The sequence below is a fragment of the Sminthopsis crassicaudata genome, chromosome 1, assembly GCF_048593235.1.
Source record: "Sminthopsis crassicaudata isolate SCR6 chromosome 1, ASM4859323v1, whole genome shotgun sequence".
NCBI classification, from domain to species: domain Eukaryota; kingdom Metazoa; phylum Chordata; class Mammalia; order Dasyuromorphia; family Dasyuridae; genus Sminthopsis; species Sminthopsis crassicaudata.
The window spans coordinates 250,894,220-250,918,256 of record NC_133617.1 but is presented as its reverse complement, the minus strand read 5'-3'; the positions used below and the strand labels follow the sequence as shown (position 1 = coordinate 250,918,256).

The 24,037-nt window shown below is 35.6% G+C and overlaps 1 protein-coding gene across 1 annotated transcript in view; it reads right to left on the bottom strand.

Annotated features, from left to right (window-relative positions):
• The window catches only part of MAPRE2 (microtubule associated protein RP/EB family member 2), a 185,612-nt gene extending 171,641 nt beyond the window's left edge, over positions 1 to 13,971 (bottom strand). Inside the window, exon 1 of the mRNA XM_074277873.1 lies at positions 13,800 to 13,971. The gene's annotated coding sequence lies outside the window, so the exon portion shown is untranslated. The remainder of the gene's footprint in view (positions 1 to 13,799) is intronic.
• Positions 13,972 to 24,037: the final 10,066 nt, after the last annotated feature.

The window sequence follows — 24,037 nt, the reverse complement described above, 5'->3', positions numbered from 1 at the left end:
TTATTATAACAAAATCTTATCTTAATAACTAACATCTCTTGAATGCAATCCTTTCTGTGTACTCATACAACCACCACTTTTAATTCAAGCCTTTATCACCTGTCACCTAGTCTAGGTGCAATGGCCTCCTAACTGATCTTTCTTTTTCACATCCCTCCCCAACTCCAGTCCTGTGACTACTTTCCTTAATTATGGAAATGAGCATGCCATTTCCTTATTCAGTCAATTCTAGTAGTTCCCACCTGGGTCTAACATCAGATAAAAACTCCTCAGTTGTTTTAACTTTTAAAGACCTTCTCAACTTGTCCCCAACTTATTTTTTCTGTCTCATTACATATTACTTCCTTTTCCCTCACTTAACATTTCTCTTCTTCCCAAAGAGTACTCATTCTCTCATTCCTTTGCCAAAATACTGGCTATTCTTCTTTCCAGAAATGTACTTCCCTTTTTAGCTTTTTAGATCTCCCCCTTTTTTTTTCTTCCCCTTCTAATGTTCTTTCTTTTTCTTTCTCTTCTCTTTTTTCTCTATCTTTCTCCTCTTTCTTCTTTCTCTTCTTGTTTCTCTTCCTATTTTTCTTCTCTCTCCCTTTCTTTTCCTCTTTTTTTGTCTCCTTCCTTTCCCCTTTTTCTCTTTTTCTCTTCTTTTTTTCTCTCCTGTCTTTATTCTCTTTGCCTCTCTCTCTGTCTCTGTGTGTGTGTGTGTCTCTCTCTCCCTTTTCCTTCCTCCTTTCCACCTCTTTCTCTAACCCAGTAGCTGGTAAGATAGTAGGTGATTAATAAATCATTGTTGATTAGCTCATGAAATTTTGAAAGAAAATACCTACTGTTGATATTCACTGCTTGGAAAAGGTGGCTCAGTTGAGAAGTATGAACACTATTCTATGTAGCCTCTTACATAGCTAAACTCTGAGAAAATCCGTTCAATCTCAGTCCTTCGCAATTCCCACTCATCACATGTGTGAGAAGTGTGGAGTTTACAATAAAAACCAAACATTACCATTAACCTAGATGTAAAATTAAGCCCTTCCCTTGTATAAAATGGAACCCAATTACCTCAGAATGAGACCTCAAGTAAGTTCCATATATTTCTTTGGTACCACACATCATTATGGAATAGTAGTGAGAAAGGCAAAGAAATAGACCACCAGGTTTTCTTCCCTGAAAATGGCATCCTTTAACATAATTGCTCTCTTTCAATCATGGGGTCTCTGTGCTTTATTGTCCTGGCTGCCAGTCAGCAGTACCAAGAGGCACTGGTTCCTTTCAAATAATGGCAAATAACATCCTTCTGGCAAACAAACATTTCTTGTTATTCATTTCTACAACTTGACTTCAAAGCCCTTATTTACCATTTCCCTGCTACTTGACAACAGCATTCACTAAGTATTCTTTTGTCTAACTTCCATGCCTAACATATTCCCATCGTAACTCTTCACAATATGTAGCTACCACCACATGACTGCTGCCTTGAGTGATAAAGGAAGGATGTCTAAATCTCAGTTGCCATTTTTCCTTTTTCTCTGCTTCATACATGCTGGCAACTTTAGAAACACATAATTTCCTGCTCTTAATTATTTAGGACTTTAAATCATTATCATATGAACACAAAAGGTAATTTTGAAATTACTATCCTTATGTTTTCTCATGGCATGAAGAAGACCCCAGACTTCTTGAAGGCTAGCCCAGTACAATGAAAATGCTAGAAAATGCTTGGAAGCAAGCAGCAAAGGCCAAGCAGGAGGGGAAAAAAACATTCTGGTATTGGGTTATGGGTCTGTCATTTGAGGACCAGCTTAGGTAAGTTCATACAGGATCATCCCCAGGAAAATCACTTCAGGATAATGAAATTTTCATCAACAGCAAGTCATAGAAATCATCTGCTATGGTACAGAAACTACATAATCTTTATTTAGGGAATGTCCATGCCCTAGAATATTGTCATGAAAGAATATGAATTACTATTTTAGATTACTTGCTGTCTTGAGGAAATAGAGGAGGGAAGGAAAACAATTTGGAGCTCAAAATCTTACAAAAATGAATGTTGAAAACTATCTTTACATGTAATTGGAAAAATAAAGTAGTATTGAGGAATTGAAAAAAAAGATTTAAAAAAAAAAGAAAGAGTATGGTTTAAAAGAATTCAATTACACCAAGGAATATTTAACAGGCTTGGATTCTCTGTTCCTGTCTTGAGGCCAAACATTTACCTCCTCTGGCTCTCAATTTCTTCTTGCCTTCAATACATTGGACTAAATGATTTTACTCAAGTCCCTTCACTTCTAACATTGTGTGACTAAATACATAGTTCCTAAAAAGAGTCAGACTAGTGTAAAGAAAATCAAATAGTATGTCCCCAAAGAAATTAAACCATCATTCCTTTCAACAATTATTGTTTTAAATGTTTCATAGCAATTGTGTGTGTCTGTGTGTGTGTGTGTGTGTGTGTGTGTGTGTGCATACAGCCTTTCTCAATGGTGCTTCTGTTACTTTACCCATGGTTTTGGAGAAATAGAAAAAAAAAATCACTATTAACAAAGGTGACCTTAGTTAGATTGAATTAGCTGGTAAGAATAAATTTGGGAGGCTGAAAGAATGAGCAAGCTAAAGGCTTTGTGATTAAGTGATAATATGATCTCAAAAGACGAGTTTAAAAATCATGTCTAATTTTTCCTACATATATTCTTCATTACTGTAATGGCAGAATTGACTTTGGATATGAACAGGGTTTGTGAACAAGGAGAAAAAAATCCTTTGATGCACCCAATCAGAAAAGAGTGTCTCTACCCACAAATACTACAGCTGAAGAATATTTAGACACCAAATTAAAATAAGCATTAGCTTTACTGTTTTTTTTTTTAAATTAAATGTCAGTGTAGTTAGCTCAGTCTTCACCAATGACTAACACATAAGTGTTTACTGAATTGAAAGGAACAACAACAATAAAAATGCAGGTCTTATTGCAGATTATTCTATAAAACTATACAGTTAAAGACCTGTAAAAGGAAAAGATATATGCTCTAAATTCCCTACAAAATAAATTAATGAACAATTTCCTCACTTCTCTTATTCAGAGTTAGAGAGAAAGAGAGAGAGAGAGAGAGAGAGAGAGAGAGAGAGAGAGAGAGAGAGAGAGAGAGAGAGACAGACAGACAGACAGACAGACAGACAGACACGCTTAGTGATGGTCATTTCTCATTTAACAAATGATGTAACAGAGGCACCAAGAGGCTAAATATATGTCTTAAGTGGCAGAATTTGGACCTGAATTTAAGTGTTCCAACTCACATCAACTCTCTCATGTTTTTCATGCTTCCTAGGAAAAGTGGTGAGCTAGAAACATAGTCAATAGACTTCAAGTCAAGAATATCTGCATCCAGGCCTAGTCACTGTCAATTACTAGCAAGGCACAAATCCTTTCTGAGCATCATTTCCATATCTACAAAAAGGGGAATACTTACACCCCATACTACCTACTTCAAAGAGTTGTTATAAAGCTTAGAGAAAATAAAGTACTTTGCAAATTTTAAAAAGTTATATAAATGTCAATAATTATCATTATTAAACTTACTATCAGCACTAAAAGTTTAAAAGTATACTGTTGAGATTCAAAAGGAGACCCCAAAAGGTTAGGGTTGCAAACAGGTGTCATGATGTGCCCCAAAACAATTGGCAGGCTTGAACCCATCTCAAAGTCAAGGGGCAAAGTTTAATATAATTGTAACACCAATTGAAATAGGCTACCTTCCAAAAGAATTTAGCAAAAAACCAGCAGCAAGAAGTTAAGTTTATAAGAAAAGACAGAGAGATCCAATTCTTCATGGCACTCATAAACTATTTTTATGGCTTAGAGGTAGAACTGAGCAGTGGTTTGTATGTACCTAATATTGAATTTTGTGGTTTAAAGGTAGAGTTGAGTAATCTAGTATGTACTTCACCACTTATTTCTGAAACCCTGTTATCACTGACCAACAGATTGTTATCTGGCAGTCAGTAATGTTTCTAGGACTATACTAAAGAATTCCATAGGATTATTGGCAAACAAATTGTTAGAACAATAGCACTCCTAAGGTCTAGAGGCCTCAGATTGCTGCTATATTTCTCTTAGAAGCTGTACCTTATCATAGATCACTCAGTCTTTTGATTGGGCAAGTAACCCCAATTGCCTCAGCAAAACAAAAAAATTATTTTCTTTTGACACTGAGAAGGCTTTAAAAAAAAAAAAACTGGAGTTCATGACTGAGTGTGCAATCACAATATAGTATTTTCACTTTATTTTGTTGTTTGCTTGCATTTTGGTTTTTTTTCCTCATTTTTTCTTTTTAATCTGATTTTCTTGTGCAATATAATTGTGGAAATATACATAGAAGAATTGAATATATTTAACATATATTGAATTACTTGCCATATAAAGGAGGGGGTAGGGGAAAGGAAGGGAAAAAAATTTGAAAAACAAGGGTGTATGTAAGGGTGTATGTTGTAAGGATGAATGTTTAAAACTATACACACACACACACACACACACACACACACACACACACACACACACATTTATTTATTTTGTTGAGGCAATTGGAGCTAAGTGACTTGCCCAGGGTCACATAGCTAGGAAGTGTTAAGTATCTGAGGCCACATTTGAACTCAGGTCCTCCTGACTTCAGGGCTGGTGCTCTATCCACTGCGCCACCTAGCTGCCCTCTATGCATATATTTTGAAAATAAAAATCTTTTTTAAAAACTTAAAAACTGGGGTGCAGGAACTTTTTCAAAAATTTGTTTTAAACATATTTTGATAATTATATTTCAATATAAAAAGTTTTCTTTATATTCCTATGTATTTTATTTTTCATGTTCTATCATGATGGGGGGAGGAAATAATTGGAATTAAGTATTTTGTCCAGGGACACACAGTTAGTAGATATTAAGATCCTGGCTAAATTTGAGCTCAGTTACTCCAGGGTCAGCACTGTATCCGTTGCCCCAGTCCCTTAAAAAAAGTTATTATTATTATTACTATTTAGATTAACAGTTTTTAAAATATTATTCTGAGACAAGATCCATGATATACACAAAAAAGCTAAGAACCCTCATTTCAAAGAAACCCTCAGAGATGGTTATGAACTATCAAACAGTTTAAAGCTAACAGTTTAGATCAGAAAAAAAAAAGTGGAAGTTCTTTTAACAGAAGGAAGTTTTGTAAAGACACTTCAAGTCATCTTAAACAAGTTCTAACTAATGAAATTATTCCAGGAGTTTCCCAATTTCAAACTTCCCTTCTTCAACATTTATTTTATCATATTTATGTAGAGGTTGTACAGATGGCAAATGAACTAATGACTACCTCAATACAATTCCATGTTTCCTTGATTATTTACAAGTCTTAAAAATTAAACAAAATCATCCATGCCATAGAACTGTTTTTCAGCTAAATTTCCAATCAGGATCAAAACTATCTATAACAGAATGTAGAATAATTATTGACTACTGATAGTGCATTAATATTCTATCAAGTTACTTAATGTCATCATCCATCAGCCAAAGTATAATCTAAGTAAAAATCTGTGGTTTTATATTCTTAAGATAAAATATGTTCTTTTTTGAAAAATAAAATATTGAGTTGCAGCAGGGTAAATTAGTTTCCTTTTTTTTTTTAAACTGAATTTAAGTCCTTTAGTCAAAATAAAATTTCTGGAATAAACCTTGACAATTGTTAACACTAACTCATGGAAGGCTCCAACATGTGAAAATACACTCTTAACTTTAACTTTTGAAGCAATGACAAGCTAAATTTCTTTAATGCATTGGTGGGATTTCTCTTTTCTAGAAAAGCACATTTATCTGACTCAAGGCTTTTGAGAGATCAGGAGAATGAGAATGAGAGTAAGAATATAGCACTGGTCTTGGTTGGATTTATGAAGATTCACCTTGAGTTCAAATCTGTCTTCAGACACTTACTTAGTAGCTATATGATCCTGAGAAAGTCAGTTAATACAGTCTGCCCTAGATCTTCATTTATAAAATGAGCTGGAGAAGGAAATGGCCAACCACTCAAGTATTTTTCTCAAGAAAACACCAAAATGGGGTCATAGAGTGTCAGGCATGAGTGAACACACACACACAAATACATACATGTAAGTCAATACATGGATACACATATACTCAGAATATATGTATTTATGTATAATGTACACACATATTTTATATATGAATGACATTGCCATATACTGAATAGAAAGCTGACCACAAAAACCTAGGAAGAATTATTCTCCAATCTTGAATCTTAGATATACTGTCTGCATGACCTTAGGCAAGTCACAACTTTTCAATCCTCTAGGCAACTGTAAATTTGGAAAGAGTGCTAATGTGGCTTAATAGAAAGAATTTATTTAACTGAGAACTTCCTATGTATCAATGAAATCATAGGTCCAGTCCTTAGTCCTACTCCTACTCTATACTCAGATATTTGTGAATATGCTGCTTTTCCCTAGCAAATACAAGCTTTTTTTTTTCTTTAAAAAATTTTATTAATATGCTTAAAAGAATTGCACGTTTAACCTATATCAGATTGTTTGTTCTCTTGTGGAGGGGATAAATATGGAAGGGAGGAAGAAAAAATTTGGAACACCAAGTATTAAAACAATGAAATGTGGAAGACTATTTTGATATGTATTTGGAAAAATGCTATTGAGAAAAAAATAAAAATAAAAATGTATTTTAAATGAGTTTTTATCATCTACTCGATATCTACTTGACAATATTTTAATTTCCATTTTTCTCCCTCCCTCTCCCTTCCCATTGTCCAAGACAGCAATTGATCTAAGTTATACACGTGCCATCATATTAAATATATTTCTATAATTAGTCATTTAAAAGAGTAAAAGTTTTCCTTTCAAAAAGGAAAAACCACAAGAAAGAAAAAAGCAACAAAAAAAAAAGCAATGCTTCAATCTGCATTCATACTTCACAGTTCTTTCTTTGAATAGAATGTCAGTTTCTTGAGGGCAGGGGCTATTCCATTTTTTGTCTCTGTATCTCCAATACCTAAGACAGTGCCTGATATATAGCAAGTGTTTAATAATGCTTATTGAGTATTGTTGGTTCTCATTTTGGAGAACACTTAATAGTACATTTTAACCACTTAGTGCAGTTAGCAAATCAGTTTCTATGGATGTAAATGTGACATAACTTGTATAGTTAAAATTATTTCAAGGATATATATTCCACAAACTGGGAGCTATGGATTTAAGACCAGCTATAGTTATTTATTTAGGTTCAGAAATTTACCTTCTAGTAAATTTAACTTCCAAACTAGTTAAATTAGGAAATCAATTTGCTTCTTCTGCAAATTAATATACAAATGATGGGATAGAAAAGCAAACACTCTGTAGGATTAGAAGAGCTGCAATAATTAATACTTAATTCAGGAACATTAATTGTGTCATAATTAGATGGAAAAATTGAGGACTAATGTTTTAATTTAGTATTGAACTATTTTAATAAATAGAATGTATTGCACTGGAATTAATGGAGAGAGGGTGAGTCTAGAGAGAATCTTATTGTTTTGTCCTTAATATATAAAAATATGTCAACAACAAAAAGCTGTTTTTATTATGTGGTTTTAGTAAATGAGTTTCTCTGGCAAATAATTTTGAGTAAGTAAAATTCTTTGATTTGCTGTAATTTTAATATTCCCCGAATGTGTTGTATATTTACTGTTCAAATGAATTTTGTAGAATTAGCAGGTGTGAACTATCAGAATCAGATATCCTCCTATCTTAGTTAAGCTTCAAATCTTCAATGACTAAATTCAGAGGATCACTAATTTGGATTAATTAGAAGCACTAATTTGAATTACTCATTGTAGAAAAAGGGATAAATTGCAGAATTTCTTTTTTTTTTTAATGCTGTTTTATTACCATTACAAGTTGTACCTTTTCTTGTAACAGATTGTAACCTTAGTTTGAAGTCCAGAGAGTTCCTGATTTAAAAACTAGATAATGGTTTGCAATGACATAGTGACAGTTTATAAATTCAGTTCAGATTTTGTCCAAAGCATAAGATTTCTATACATATAAGAGTCATATTCATTAAGACACATCATGATAAAATTGTTGTATTTGGAGTTCAAATTTAGATCTTATCACTAACTTCTTATGTGAGCAATTAACCATTCTGGATTACCTAACTGTTCTTTCCATTCTAAAGCTATAATCCTCTGAGGTTTTTCTCAAATTGACTGTATATACTCTACTATGGATCACCAAAATAATCAGAAAATTAGTTGTAGATGGTTTGGAAAGGAAAAGAATTGATATATGTTATCAGGACACATGAGTATAATTTTGTAAATGTCTAAATTCAAAAGAGAACAGCTAGTTGGTACAGTGGATAAAATATTGGACCCAGAGTCAGGAAGACAAGAGTTCAAATTTGATCTCAGACACTTAGTAGACAAGTCGTTTTTAACCATTTTGCCTTAGTTTCTTCATTTGTAAAATGAGCTAGAGAAAGAAAAGGCAAACCACTCCAGTATCAGTGCTAATAAAATCCCAAATGGGGTAACAAAGAATCCAATATTACTGAACAAGAGAATAACAGCTTCCAAAGAAGTGAAAATAGATTTAAAAATGCTCTCAAGATATGGTAATCAATAATCTGCTTGACCTTCTTTTGTGAGAAGTAACACAATAAATATGAGTGCCTCTTCACTTGCTACCTCCTCCTCCTGCAATTATTTAAATTTAAAGTTTTGGAGCAAATTTAGTTTTACATGACTTTATTCAAACTTTTTTGGTTTGTTTTGCAGTGGTTAAAGCAGAGGGACAGAGGAAGCAAAACTTGGATTCAAGTACTGCTTCTCACATATACTAGCCATATGATTCTGGGCAAGTCACTTATTTTTCTCAGTGCCCCAATCAATCCTCTAAAACTAGAAATGCAGAATAGTTATTAATTACAATGATTTTTACTCCTAATTCTACTCCTCCTCCCACCAAAACAAAAAACAAAAAACAGGTTTGAATGTCTCAAAAAAAAAAAAAAAAAAGCAAGAAAAAGAAAAAGAAAAAATGAGGAAGATCTGTGGGAATAGATGAAAAAAGAGGAGAAAATATTATTTGACTGATATTTTCCTCCTGGGATTTTCAGGGTGAACTGTGGAATAGTTTCTTCTCTGCCCTCTCCATCTAGTCCCATATTAGTGAAAGTGACACTTGCAAGACAAAGAAGCTTTTCATCTTTGCTTTTAGAAAACCTAGATCTAAATTTATTCCACTGTTGTGGATATCAGCAATGTTGTCAGGTGTCTGGATGAGGGTAGTTCCTCATCCTTTAAGATTATAGATTTGGAGGTAGAAAAGGACCATATTTCCAATGTTTTCATTTTATATGGAAAGACTGGTTCAGATCCAAATCTAATTACATGTGTGACAACAGACTAACCAGTCACTTACCTTCCCTTTGCCTCAGTTTCTATATTTGAAAAATGAGGAAGCTGGACTAGATAGCTTCTGAAATCTCATCTAGCTTTATGATCCTGTGAAATGCTATATTCCAAATTCTAAGGAGTAGATTAAAAATTAAATTGGAAGCTGTCAAGTATAATAAAAACTTTACAAGTAAGGAAAAAGTTGAAAAAAAGCTAGAAAATGGTAACAATTGAAAAGGTGAGGTTTGGATAAAAATTAAAAGGCAACTGTAAAACATAAGGAAATAAAAGTTTAATATCGTGGAAATTCTTTGTGTCAAGTTTACACATTGATTATAGGGATGGAATAAGTTTTTTTTCTTTTCTTTTCTCTTTTTGTATGCTGCCACTGATGGATTGTTTCAATCATGTTTCACTCTTCATGGCTCCATTTGGGGGGTTTCTTGGCAAAGATACTGAAGTGATTTGTTCTCCATTTCCTTTTCCAGCTCATTTCACAGATGAGGAAAGTGAAGTAAACAGGGTTAAATGACAACCAAAATCACAAAGCTAGTAAGTGTCTGAGACTAGATTTGAACTCAGATCTTCCTGACCCAAAGCTATATCTACTACACTATGTTGCTGCTTTTTTTCTCGCCTTATAATCTTTTCCAAAAGACAGTTTAAGGGCAGGTAGATAATACACTGGTTAGAACACGGGCCCTAGAGTCAGAAGACTTAATACTTCCTACCTACGTGACTATAGCCAAGTCATTTAACCTCAAATGCCTTACCACCAAAAGAGAGAGAGACACAGAGATTTAAAAAAAAAAAAAAAAAAAAAAGAATTTAAAAAATCTCAACTACAATCCTCTTCTCAATGTATCAGAGAGAGGACCCTGCATTCTCAAAGACTTTCATATATTCTGACATGTCACTCTAAGCTTGGAAGATTTTGAGGACTATAGTAGAAGATTATGCAACTATCATCAGAAGACCAGCTTAGAAAGGTTCACAACCAGAAAAGTGATCATGGAGTGTTGTTTTTTATTTTTTTATTTTAGATTTGTTTTATTTTTGTTTTCAGTCACAGTAACAGATTATCTACTAAGAGACAGAAGGTTTGTGATTTCTAATCATGAAAAAAGTACCCACACATCAATGAAATGCGAGCAGTGAAAGATTTTGGGATTAATAAATGATATATATGGGTTAAAATTATTGATGAAAGCCAAGCACAACACTTTCTATTTAAATAAATCCTATTACAGGGCCTACGTTTAAGTGCCAGAAGGGGCCTTAGACATCATCTCATCAACTAACCAATCAATTAATGGATAAGCTTTTACTAAACACTTAGTATGTAGGAGGCATTGTTATCTGAGTACCAGCCTAAATTATGAACCAACTCTGTCATTGTACAATGCAGAAATTCAAATGGGGTTCAGAGAAATTTAGTGAGGTAATCAAGGTCACAGAGGTAGGGAGTGACAAAAACACTTTGAATTCTATGTCTTCTCTTTCTAAAATTAATATTTAGTACTACTATCTGACTTACCCCCAGTAGTTTAGTAAAAAACACAATGGAGGGGTTTTGACAGACACAGTGGAAGAATAACTTAGCTGAATGATAGTACAGTCAGTAGTTTTTCTACACTTAAAAAAATAGAAAAAAAAGAAGTATTATAAACCAACTTATCTACTGTAATATATTACAATTTCATTAACTTTTTAAAGTTATTTTATTTATTTATTTATTTTTTTTTTTACTTTTTCCCTGAATGATTATGAGGTGAGAGTTCTAAATGAGACAAAGTAAGAGGGTGCTGATCTGGGAAAAAGTTTTGACAAGCAAACACATTGAAAAAAGAAAGCAATAAATAAAAATAATGTAGTTTCCAAAAAGCCTGGTATGTATAGATATGTAAATATTTTAAACTATATAAATATATATAAGCTCCACCTCCAGTAAAGTGTGTTAACTACCTGGGGCACATTTCCTGTTAGGTTTTACTATCACACCAACTCTTTACATTAGTCACTACTTACAGGTAAAGTTTCTAGCACAAGCTCCTCAACAATGGTGCATAAAGTGAGTGCCAATCTGACAGCAATTTTCAGTCTTTTAAACAGGAAACAGAGTGCAGAGGGAGGATATTAGGGAAAAAGTCAAGTCCTATTGTCCTCAAAAAGACCATTAGTTTTCCAGTTCTGAAACATTCTATGGGCAGCATTAATATATCACTGTTACTTTTTTCTTTACCTACCCAAGTAGTCAAACTGGCATTTTCTTGGGCATACCTGGTTTTCACTTGCTCAATCAGACGTCTTTTAAGAGCTTAAGAATTTCAATTCAAGGTGTGATGTCTTAAACTCACACAATGTGGGCCAGGGACACTCCCTAATTTTTCCAAAACTTTGTATTGCTGACACATCTCTCATTCCTAATGTTTAAATTAGTTTGGCAAAAAATCCCTCTGGCAAAGAGGGACACTGCTGTAAGTCACATTAGCAAGCAAAATAGGTGCACTTCTGCTCCCCAGAGCTGGCGCATATGCAGACTCCCTCTGTGTCTCTCCCTCGGTCTCTCTCTCCCCTTCTCTCCTCTCCCCACCCTCCTTCTCTTTAGGTCAAATGGTGGAATTCTACTCTACTTAAGTGCCTGGGAGAAGTGCTACTTCTTCATCCTTTGAAATTATTTGAAAGTGGAACTTTCCTCTTTTATAAAATGGGAGAAGGGGAAGGGCGACTGATGTTCAAAAGTAAAAATTAGGTTTGGTCAGTATCACACATGTAATATATCACAATTAACACTCAAACTCAGGTGCTGACTCTAAAGCATGTTTTCCTTTGGACCCGGGAGATCTCCTTTGGGGTTACAAACCACTCAAAAACATACTTTGTATTCTATAAGTAGCCAGAAATCCTCTTTGAAGTAGTGTAACAATAAATCTTAAGATAAGGACTAACTCCTACACTAGAGGTAAGCGGGAACAATACCTCCACCGCCTCAGAATTGGCCTAAGGGCCGATACTATGCTAATCAAGACAAAGCCACCAAACCACCGGCTCAGCCTTGGGTTGGATGGACAAACCCTGTATTTTAATTAGTCACAAACTCATAGATCCTTAGAGGTAAACTAGAACCATCCCGCAAAGTTTACACATCTACTTGCTCAAAGGTCTGATTTAGAAGAGGAGATGCTGTTCAGGGCACTGGGATGTTAGATCCTCCAACGATAGGGGTCCGACTAATTTTTCAAGCACACTTTTTAAGAGCTTTAAAAGAGGGAGACCCTTTCCTGGTCTAATTTATAGTGTTTGCAACTTTTAGTAAAATAGTAATGTTTGTAGAAGATGCCCAGAAACCAAAGGATCGTAGCTAAGAGGATCACAGTCAGGCCAGTGTCTTAAAGTCACAGGTTCACTCCAGGTCCTCCCAAGTCCCCTAAGGATCTAGTGTCCACCTTTTCCTCCTAAATTCCTCGGGCTTTATAAAACCATTCGGATTAGGCAGGGGTCTCTTCAAAGGTAGCTGGTGGGGATTCCCTGCTGTGCGTGGGGAACAGTCCAGTAGCTCTGGCCACAGCTCCCTGCCTACTTCTGGCGAGCTGAGCCAGTTTAATTCTCACTTTAATGAGCTAGCCAATTAATGTCCTCTCCTCCTCACTCGCGCGGGGTGAAATGCCGGGGCTGCCCAGTAAAAAGAGCACTCTCTCCGCCACCCTCCCCGCACTCCTTAAAATAGACAGCCACCAAGGGACGGAGATTCCGTCGGCTCCCGGTGCCAGACTTGGCCAAGGCGAGCGCAGGCTTCCCTGCAGCCCTGCCTCAGGGACAACTCCAAGGCGGGGACGACGGGTGCGGAGAGCCAGGAGCAGATACCCCCAAGACGGAGTCCCGGCGGGTTCCCTAAGCCTCCCAGGACTTCCTGGTCAGCACCCCGATTGCTTTGCGCACCTCACGACAAACTCCCCCGGCGCCCAGGTAAGACGACTATAACTAGGGGACTCAGACTGGTCCTGCTCAATCCTGCCTCACCAAGTCCCCAAGTACCCCAACCTCAACTCCGGTCTCCCATCCCAGTCCCGGTCACTCCCGACGGCTCCTGCCAGCGTGGCAAGCCCGGTGTCTGCTCAGGGCTCAGAAGGTGCGCAGAGCCCATCAGCCGGACGGAGGAAGCCAGCCGGCGGGGGCCTGGGGGCCGTGCGCCCCGGAGCTTCCAGGGTGGCGACTCGCAACTTCTTGCACCGCTCGCCTCCGTGGTAGACGCTCCCCGCCGCCCCGTCCCTTCCACGGAGCCCGGCGGCTTTGGGAGAAGGATGCGGTTCCGAGGCGCGCGGAGGAGGGGAGAGGGCGCTGGGGGTACCCGCGGGGCTTCAGTGCACTTGACTCACCTGCTCCGCAGCCGCTGCCTTCGCTCTCGCTCCGCTGACAGCTGGGGGCTTTGTTTTCTCCACCCACCCAGGGCCTGCCGAGACGCTCCACCCCCGCCGCCCCACGTGACCCTCCGCCACAGCCACAGCCTCCGGGCGGATCCTCGCTGGCCTCCGCGGCAGAGGGCTAATTCCAGCGCTTCCCCTTCCCGGCAGATCCACGGAGCGGAGGTGGTCACGGCTGCTGCCTAACTGAGCTCTCCAGTGGTGCATGAAAAGGGGTGCTGGGGCAAAGACGTGCGGTGGGTGGGCGGGAAGAGAGATGGGTGGGCGTGGCGCAGGAGCTCCAAGCTGTGCCATCGAAGTTGTTGGGGGTCCTAGGTGATGCGCCCGTCCCCCTGGGGATGATGAGAAATGAGATTCTGTGCTGGAATCTGCGACATTACCCTTAGCACCCCCAGAGGAGGTGAGGCCGAGGAGGTGCCCTGCGGAAAGGTTTGGGAAAGGGGCAATTCCAGACACCACACATAGACTTCGAGTTTAAGAAGTGGACACCAAGGCATGAAAACACTACAGTGCAATTCATGGGCTTATTTTATGGTAGATGCTTGCTATAATATCCGTGCTATGTTGCTTACATAATAACAAAAAAGTACTGTCCTGATTATTAAGCTTGCTCATCTTAACTGAAGAAGAATAATTATTAACAGTAATAATAAGGTGAAATGTTTTGATGAAGCTTCTGGATACGTTTACTGTTGCTATTAGCATTTGGATTCTTTTTTTTTTTTTTTAATTGAACATAAACTAGAGAAACACTTAAAATATTTTTCAATAGTATTTTATTTTTCCAAATACAAATAAAGATAGTTTTCAACATTCCTTTTTATAAGACTTTTTGTGTTTCTATTTTTCTCCCTCCTTGTTATCTCCCCCCTCCCCCAAACAGTAAGTAATCTGGTATAGGTTAAATATGTGCAATTCTTTTAAACATATTTTCACAGTTTTCATGTTGTACAAGAAAATCAGGCCAAAAGAAGAAAAAACAAAACAAAACAAACAAACAAAAAAAGAAAACAAACTAAAAAGGTGAAAATGCTATGCTTTGATTCATATTCAGTCTCCATAAATTACTCTCTGGATAGGAATGACTCCTTCCATTCCAAATTTATCGAATTGCTTAAGCAGACCAAGTCCATCACAATTGATCATCATATAATCTTCTTGTTTCTGTGTACAATATTCCCTTGGTTCTGCTTACTTCACTCAGCATCAGTTCATGCAAATTTTTCCAGGTTTTTCCTGAAATCACCTTGCTCATCATTCCTTATAGAACAATAATATTCCACTATATTCATGTACCATTTATCCAACTCAGAGGCATCCTCTCAATTTCCAGTTCCTTGTCTGCTACAAATATTTTTGCCTTTTCACTCTTTTATGATCTCTTTGAGATACAGACCCAATAGTGACACTACTGGATCAAAGGGTATAGTTCTTGTTATTTAAAAACATTTTTGATTGATTATTGATTATTTGATTAATTATCAGGGGAAAACTGGTTTATTCTTCAAGATCCTATCTTAGCTATGAAGCTTTCTTTAACTTCTATAGCTTACTATAAAATTTCTGCTCTGATCTCCTTCTACTTATATGTTCTTCACAGCCTGTTATGTATTGGGAGTATTGACTCTAAAGCCAGATGACCTGGGTTCAAAACCTTATTTTATTCCTTCTTGTGTGGCCTTGAGGAAAGGTCTTTTGGTCTCATTGTTCTCATCTGTAAAAAGAGGGGTTTTGACTAGGTGGCATGTGAGGTTCCTTGAAGCTCTAAATTGTTGATGCCTTAGCACTTATGGGTAAACCTCTTATTGCTATTTGATTTCTGTAGAGACTATCTTATCTGAGAGGCAACCTGACTAGGTGATTAATCAGTACCTTGGAGTTTGAGCCCTATCTCAGACACTAGCTGGATGATATTGGGCAAATCACTTAACCTCAGTGCCCTAGGCAACTCACTAAGGCTTTAAATTTATAATAATCTAATACATTTCTGATGTACATCTATGCAAGGAGTCAGACATTACATCTAGAAATTCCCTACACCTTGAAATTACAGTGTGCCCTTCTTAAAACAAAACAAAACAAGTCAGAGAGTCTGTAATATTAGGAGTACATGCAAGGTAAATAACACTAAACCATCATTCACCTTGCCAGCTGGATGATGCCACAGATAAAACTCTGAGCCTGGTAGATTTGAATTCAAATCTACCTTCATTCCTTTTTATAACACTTTTTGTGTTTCAATTTTTCTGGATGAACCTGAGCAAAAGATCCCTATTGGCTTTCATTTTCTCTACCATAAAGCAGGGATAGAAATAGCACTTGTCTCTTAGGGAGAAACAAGTAAAACTCTTTTTAAAGTACTTAATAAATGTTTGCTTTTTTTCCCCCAAACCCCATAAATGCATAGGATTATTAGAACTGGAAAGGCAGTTAGAAGTCAATTGATTCAATTCCATCATTTACAAATGAATGAAATGAGATCCACAGAAGTTGGATGATTTACCTAAAGTTGTACAAATTAGCAATAGTCAGAGCTGCACTTTGCTTCCAAATGTTGTTTACATCTACTACACCATTTTTGGGGTGTATATGTGAAATCTAGTTAAACTATTGTATATATGTGAAATGTAGTAAAAGAGAAAATTTTATAAACCTTGAAAAGGAGGAGTCTGTCCTCAAAAGACTGCTTACAACCTGAGCTGGATGAAAATAAGGAAGGAGATCTAAGCAGACAACTAGCACTGGCAGACTGATTCTATGTTTTTAAAGTTTTTAAAGAAACTGTAGATGCTAATTTTTATGCCTCCATGACTTATTAATATGAAAGCAGCACGAATTTTCATTTTTGAAGTGTCCAACTGTACAGCTGATAGATTATCTATTTTAGTATCTGAGAGGGTGAATGGGTTGGTAAGGTGAAGTACATTTTCTCTGGCATTATTAAAAATCTTTAAATGGTTTTCTTGCATATCTTAAAATATGTATTTTATGATAGATTTAGGGTTTTGAAGAGGGAGAAAAAGGAGAGCTTATTTCCTTTCCTGGTTTTTCTTTCTCTTCCTTAAAGGTGATTTTTCCCCAAGTTTATTTCATTGGCTTTATGATCTTATCGTGTTATACCTTCTTCTTTATATTCAGTTCTAGAACATCAATTCTTACCTCTACATTTTAGAAATTAAAGTGCAACTCTGTATCTGTTTGTGATCTTCCTGAGTTTCAGGCCTGTATTTTGCTCACTTTCCCTCCATGAAAGCCCTAAGTTCTTGTTTTTCCATTGTAAATCAGTAAATGGCAGACCTCCATAAATAATTGTTGAATAAATAGGATTTTGTCTGTGGTTAATATTAATGATATTTGCATAAGTATATTAATGCAGTAGATATTAATGAGCAATTTTTTTAAAGAAAGCATTAAAAACTTCATTTTGGCATTAAATGCTGACAATTTAACTGTTGTCAGGGAAAGGATGTTTATATCCTACAGATTTTAATTTAGTTCATTGCAGCACACACTTTAAACATGTCTACTGTATATGTATAAGGCTTAGAGCTGTCATAAAAACCAAGTATGCTTTTCTAGAAAGACTTAAGGAGGGAAGAACTTACTTTTCTCTGGGAGATCAGGACGACTTCATTGAGAAGGTTTTCCCTAAGCTGAGCCTTAGAGAAAGAGAAGAATTTGAATGAGCAGGGAGAAGTCACTGCTAGTGTCAACATCACATCTCACATTTTAGGAATGACATTGATAAACAGGAGAACATTCAGAGGACAATGCTAAAGGGCCTTGAAATTATTCCATATGAGTTTTCTTAATACTTGTACTCTTATACAAGACAAATTTCTCCATCTAATTTAAGATAATATTTTTGTTGTCTTGATTTTTAACTCTTCCAAGCTAAAATAACTAATTCTCCATGTGAAACAAATTGCCTAAAGGATATTGACTTGGATCATAAATGGTCATTAGTTCATGCCAAGGGAAACAATGAATAGAACTGAGAATTTTTAGCTTAGAAAAGAGTACTCTTAGAGAAGACATGTTAACTCTCCAAGTAGTCTGAAGGCTGTAATGTAGAAGAGAGATTTTATTAGGTTCTTACTAAGTGCTGTCAGTACTTAACAATTCTCTAGTTCACACCTTTGGTTCCCGCCTTTAAGGGGAGTTTACCCATTTGAACTTCTGAGGAGGAGTTTACATATGAAAAGTAGTTTTCACAACCTTTAAAAGGAGCAAGTTCATTGGTTGAAGTAATTTTCCCACAAGACCTTGAATTCTCACATGCTCATTCTCTGGGAGGATAAAAGAAGACAACATTGAGCAAGAAGTTAGTCTACTCTGGGATTGAGTTGAGACCACTCTGGAGGAAGAAGAGTCTGGCCGGGAGATTGAATTGAGACAACAGATCTCCTCCCAGAGAGCGATCAGCAGTTTCTGGAGACAACAGAACATTACATTTTGGCACCCAACATGGGGCAAGGACTTTTGCTTATCCTGACAAGGACTTATTCTGAGCCCTTCAGAGGCGCTAGCCCGGACCTTGACAAGATTTATTCTAGTTGACCCCAAAGGGTAGAAAACAAAGCAGTGAGTGACATGAAGCAAATATAAATTTGAAGTCAGGAAAAATGACATAACAATTAGAGCTGTTCATACCTGCTGTGTCAGGTATGGTATTTTGGTCACATGGCCTCTGACATTGTTTCTAAGTCAGATTGTGTGATTCTATGTCCCTGTTAATGCCTATGATAGATAGCACTCCCAGAAGGCTCACATTCAAATATATTGCTCATGTCTGGAAATCACTGTTAGGTGTAAATGGAGTTAGAGGCCTTGTTCTTCATCAACACTATTAGGTCATCACATGAGAGAAACTTCACATAATGCTTTCATCATGAATTCTAGTTCTGTTCTTGTAAACAGAAGAAACACATGCTTTTCTCCCAAATGAAATGCCAATTTAAAGTTGAACCAGCTGGATTTTTTAAAGTTGAATTGCCATGTGTCTAAAATGACCTTCTAGATATGTATTTTTTTAGGGATGGCAACAGTAATGATACAAACCACACAGACTGACTTTGAAATTTTACCTGCAATAATTGAAAAAAGCAAATGATTCCAGCAATCCATGGAAAGTTTTCAAAACTATGCCTTTTTCCTCTTGGGTTTTGTATCTGTTGTGTTTATTTAAAAGAACATTCTATGCAGTAAATAAAATAATCTCTCAATGACAAGTAAAGAAAACAGTATTTAGGGGTCAGCTAGGTAGCGCAATGGATAGAGCACCAGCCCTGAATTCAGGAGGACTCAAGTTTAAATCTGGTCTCAGACTCTTAACACTTCCTAGTTGTGTGACCATGGGCAAGTCACTTAACCCCAGCCTCAGAAAAAAAAAAAAAAAAACAACAGTATCTAATGCCAGAATTTGCCCTAAAGTTATCTTGTTAACTGCCTCCCAAAATTCAAATCAGAGAACTGTTCTGTTATAGACTGAAAATCAGGAAAGAGTTCAGGGAAGAGACAGGTAGTTCATTTATTGTCTGTCTTGAGGTGGGCACTTGTTAACTAAGTCTCAAAAGATTTAAATTTTTTTACTTTGTTTTATATATTATACTAAATACCTACTTAAATTCATTTTTATGTAGAGATGTGTAGAACTTCAGCTAAGTTCTACCCATGGAACCTACATTCTGGCACATCCTGCTAAGTTGAGAAAACTTTACAGGAGGGACTGTCTATGAGACCAGCTAGGCAGAAGGGCTCCATTGGAATGACCAGGGCTCTGTGCTTGTTCCTGTGCTGGTTTAACATGTTTATCAGGTCATGCTCATCAGATTTTGTAAAAATGGAAGAGATATCTCATATACTAGATGACAACCAATATCCAAAATGATTTTGACAGCTTGTTAGAGAACTGGGCTAAATCTGATGAGATGAAATTCAATAGGAATAACTTTATTCTTGGGTTAAGAAATTAATTGTGACCCTAAAGTGTCTCTCAAGCATGTACTAGACTAAATTGCGTAAGTAACAATTTAACTTGAGTAGGAGAAACTCATTTCTAGAACTATGGCTAAAAGGTAATGAATTTTGACCAAAGCAATCTATTTTTCAGTTTGTATTGATAGGAGGAATTCCTTTGATGAAATCATAGATTCTTGAAGTTAGTTTCATAGGACTGAAAAGATATATTGTTCATCTGTGATCCAACATGCCAGGTTCTGGACTTATATTGATTATATTCAATCTTTAGGGATTCTCTCTACCTCAGTTACTTTTGGCAGGGGGCAATGTTATCTCTATTCCATAAGAATGTTTAAAGGGTCCTTGATCCCTATATAAGTATCCTATGTAAGTTAATAATGCATAACATATTCAGAAAATTTTTACTCCTATGAAATATAAAAACAACGTAATTATTCATATTTTTGATATATTTGATATTTGATAAAATTCAATTTTCTTTTCCTGTAACTTATACCTTCACCTCTAGTTCTTCTGTAATTCTGATGAATTTCATTACCACCCTATGATTTATACTTCCCTTAGATGGGAAACAAACTTATTGCTAAAGGGTCAACCATCCTTACATTCTGATGAATCTCTTTAACCTATATAGGCCTTAATGTTTATGATACTTCTTTATAAGGAAAATGGAAATGGAGAGAGGACTCCCTTTCCCTATATAAGAATGACATGCACCATTTAATAGTACATGTTTGTGAATCTCCCTTTGGCTTGGTTTCTTACTAAACTTATGACTTTATGTCTAGGAAATAATTTATTTCCCCTGTAGAAGACTGGAATCACACCTCAATGCTCTAGTCTGAGGCCCAATGCCTTGATGAGCCCAGAGTGTTTTTAAGGTCCTCTTCCCTTAACTTTTTTCCCCTTATACTTCTATTTTATACCGTGCATGGTCCTAAATTGTTCCAAGGGCATGGAAAATAGAAGTAACTATTCAGAGGCTAGTTCTTTGTTACCTTCTCTTTATCCCATGTTACTAAGGAATGTTCACTCAAGGACTATTATTCCATTATTTACCTAAATTTCTTGTCAGCTGCTACTTTTCCCCTTTATTAAAAATGAAAACGGAGTGTTTTTGTAAGCATATCATCATTTTTTTTGTTCACTATGGAACCTCTTCAAACTTACTTTTTCCCTTTTCTGACTTTAATCTGAGTCACAGAAAATCATACTGACATCTGACATGAAACCCTTCAAATGAAGACTGTTATCATACCTAGGGGGAAAACATAGGTCATCTTTTCATTTCTGCAGTTTACTTCTCACTGTCCTTTCTTCCTGAGCATTCTGAAGAATGGTCCATAAAACTGAAAAGAGACCACATGTGCTTAGACTCACTTAGTTCCTTAAATAAGCTTGATTCTGATTATGAATTTAAAAATTACTTTTGCCTCAATTATCAACTATCAAGGGAAGAATGATGGTACACCATTTGTTACTCAAAAATTACATAGTGGCATAGTAATCTGGGTGACCTTCAAAACTTTTTGGTTTCCTTCAAATAGAACAAATTATTTTTCCTATTGTGACAAATGTGTTCTATTCTAGAAAACAATGACTACTTTTCAATAAAAAATTAAAACCACAGCATTTATTCACTTCATTTAATTCTAGATAGTTTTACATAGCTCTCCCAAGTAACTATCTAGGTTAACTTGGTGCTGATTCTTTGTTGCTTGATTCCACTTTAATGTGGGAATACAAAATATTCATTATGTCACATTCTATTCTCTCCCTCCCTTACTAAATTTGAAGATATCAAATGTTATTCAAGTATCACTCTTGGATATCTACCTTAGTTGTTGCTTGTCATCATTATAAGGTATACATGACATGCATGAGCATTGTCTCTGCCCCTGAACTGAAGTTCCATACTATCCTATATCCAGGTAATAGATGGGGAGGTCACATGAGTTTATGTTGCTCATGTTTATCATTATAACCTTTGCAAGTGACTTTAAATCATAGAGTATTTGCTCATATCTGATAAAGGAAAAATGCAGGAAGCAACAATTATTCCCCTACATTGACTTATTGACTTTGTGAAAGAATTCCATTGGCAAAATAGATTCATAATAAGTACTGAACAAAGTTGGCTGCCTTAAAATATTTACTAGCATTTAGCTATGTGAAAGTGGATAAAGACATGTTATATTCATTTTTTTCCATCTGCAGTGGATTAGACATCTTGATCACTAAGTAATAATATACTATTTAATTTGCTCTATGCAGCCAGGCTCTTAGATATTACAAGAAATCTAGAAACTCTGGTCAGAATACAACCCTGGAAAACTGTTCCAACTAAATAGATTTTTGCATCAAAAATCTTGGAAATGATTGTCTTAAGATATAGTGCTCTTAACTGTACTCTTAAATGTACCCTTTTGGGCATGATACATTGTGATAGTAGTAATAGTAGTGATCAATGAAACATACAACATTTTAAAGTTTGCAGAGCACTTTACATATATTAACTCATTAATCCCATGAAGTGGTTACTACAGGTATAGTCCATTTTACAAATGAGAAAACTGAGGCTTAAATTAAGTGACTTGACCAATCATATAAGTAGTAAATATCAGAGGCAAGATTCAAACTTTGGTCTTTTTGCTTTCAAGTCAGTAGGATTATGGAATGAAGCCTTAATAAATTCAAATTCAAGTAAAAGTGTGCACTAGAGAAGCCTTAGCTATCATTCAAGAATCTTAAGATTTTATTTATAGGAGCTCTTTTTGTGGTAGCAAAATATTGGATATTATGGGGGATTCCTGTCAACTGGGGAATAGCTCAAAAAGTTATGCTATATGATAAAAATATTACTTTGCTATAAGAAATGGTGAAGAACAATAATGAAGAACAAAGTGAACAAAACTAAGAGAAAGTTTTATACAGTAGCAGTAATATTGTTTTAAAAACAACTTTGAGTGACTAAGTCATTCTATTATAAATACCTAAATTAACTACAAAGGACATAGAAAGGAAGATACTACATATATCCAGAGAAAATACTGATAAATAGCACATATAGAATGCTTATATATATATATATATATATATATATACATGTGTGTGTATATATATACATATATATATACACACACACACACACATATTTATGCCTAATGGTAGCCATATTGGAATGGGAGGAAAAAAATACACAATAATTTTATCATATATATATATATATATATATATGAATAGAAAATTGTTTATAATAGATTTGAAATTTCATAAACAATTATTTTTTCCTATTCTATTTTGTTATGGAAATGATTGTTTTATTAAATTCAGAATAAAATAATTTTTTAAAAATTTTATGATCAATAGAGCTGAAAGCTAAATTTTCTCAATTAAATAGCATACTATCTACTAATCCATTGATTAATAAGTAGGAAAGCATGTAAGGCTGAAAACTAGAGATGACAGGTTAGGATCTGCATGGCCCATTGACTTGTTCCTACTACTAAGTAGTTAAATGTTGCTAGAGAAAATAAAGACACTTCATCTACATCTATCTAACTTCATCTGGTCTCTTAATCCCACAAAGCAATCTTTTTATTCATTTATTGATAACTTCCACATTCCTTTCTTTAGCTGTTCCAAACCCGATATCTTACAGTGACTGAATATAGAGTTTATATATTTTATAGGAGAGGTAGCATATCCTGAGATTATCTTCCATTTACACTGTATATATCTTATGTGTACATGTGATTTTATCATCCTTTACTTATATGTATATGTGAGCATATATATGTATATATATATTTTTATATGCAACAGTTATTTGTATGTTGCCTCTCCTAATACAATATAATTGTATATATGTATACACACACACACACATATATATGTATATATATGTATATATAATATATATGAAAGGTATTATCAGAAAGAAGACATTGGTAGGGAGAGGAGATGGAAATCTGGAATGGTCTCCAGCAGAAAGTAGGATTTCAGCTGAGCCTTGATGGAAGCCAGGGAAATTAAAGTGAGTAAGGAGAGAATTCTTAGTCATGGAGAATAGTCTATTACACAGGTATAGAAGTAGGTTATGGAATATTAGGTATGAGTGGTGGCAACTAGGCCAGAGTATGGAGAGGAGTAAGATGAAAAAAAAAATAATTGGGAAAGTGGGACAAGATTGTGAAGAGCTTTTTATGTTG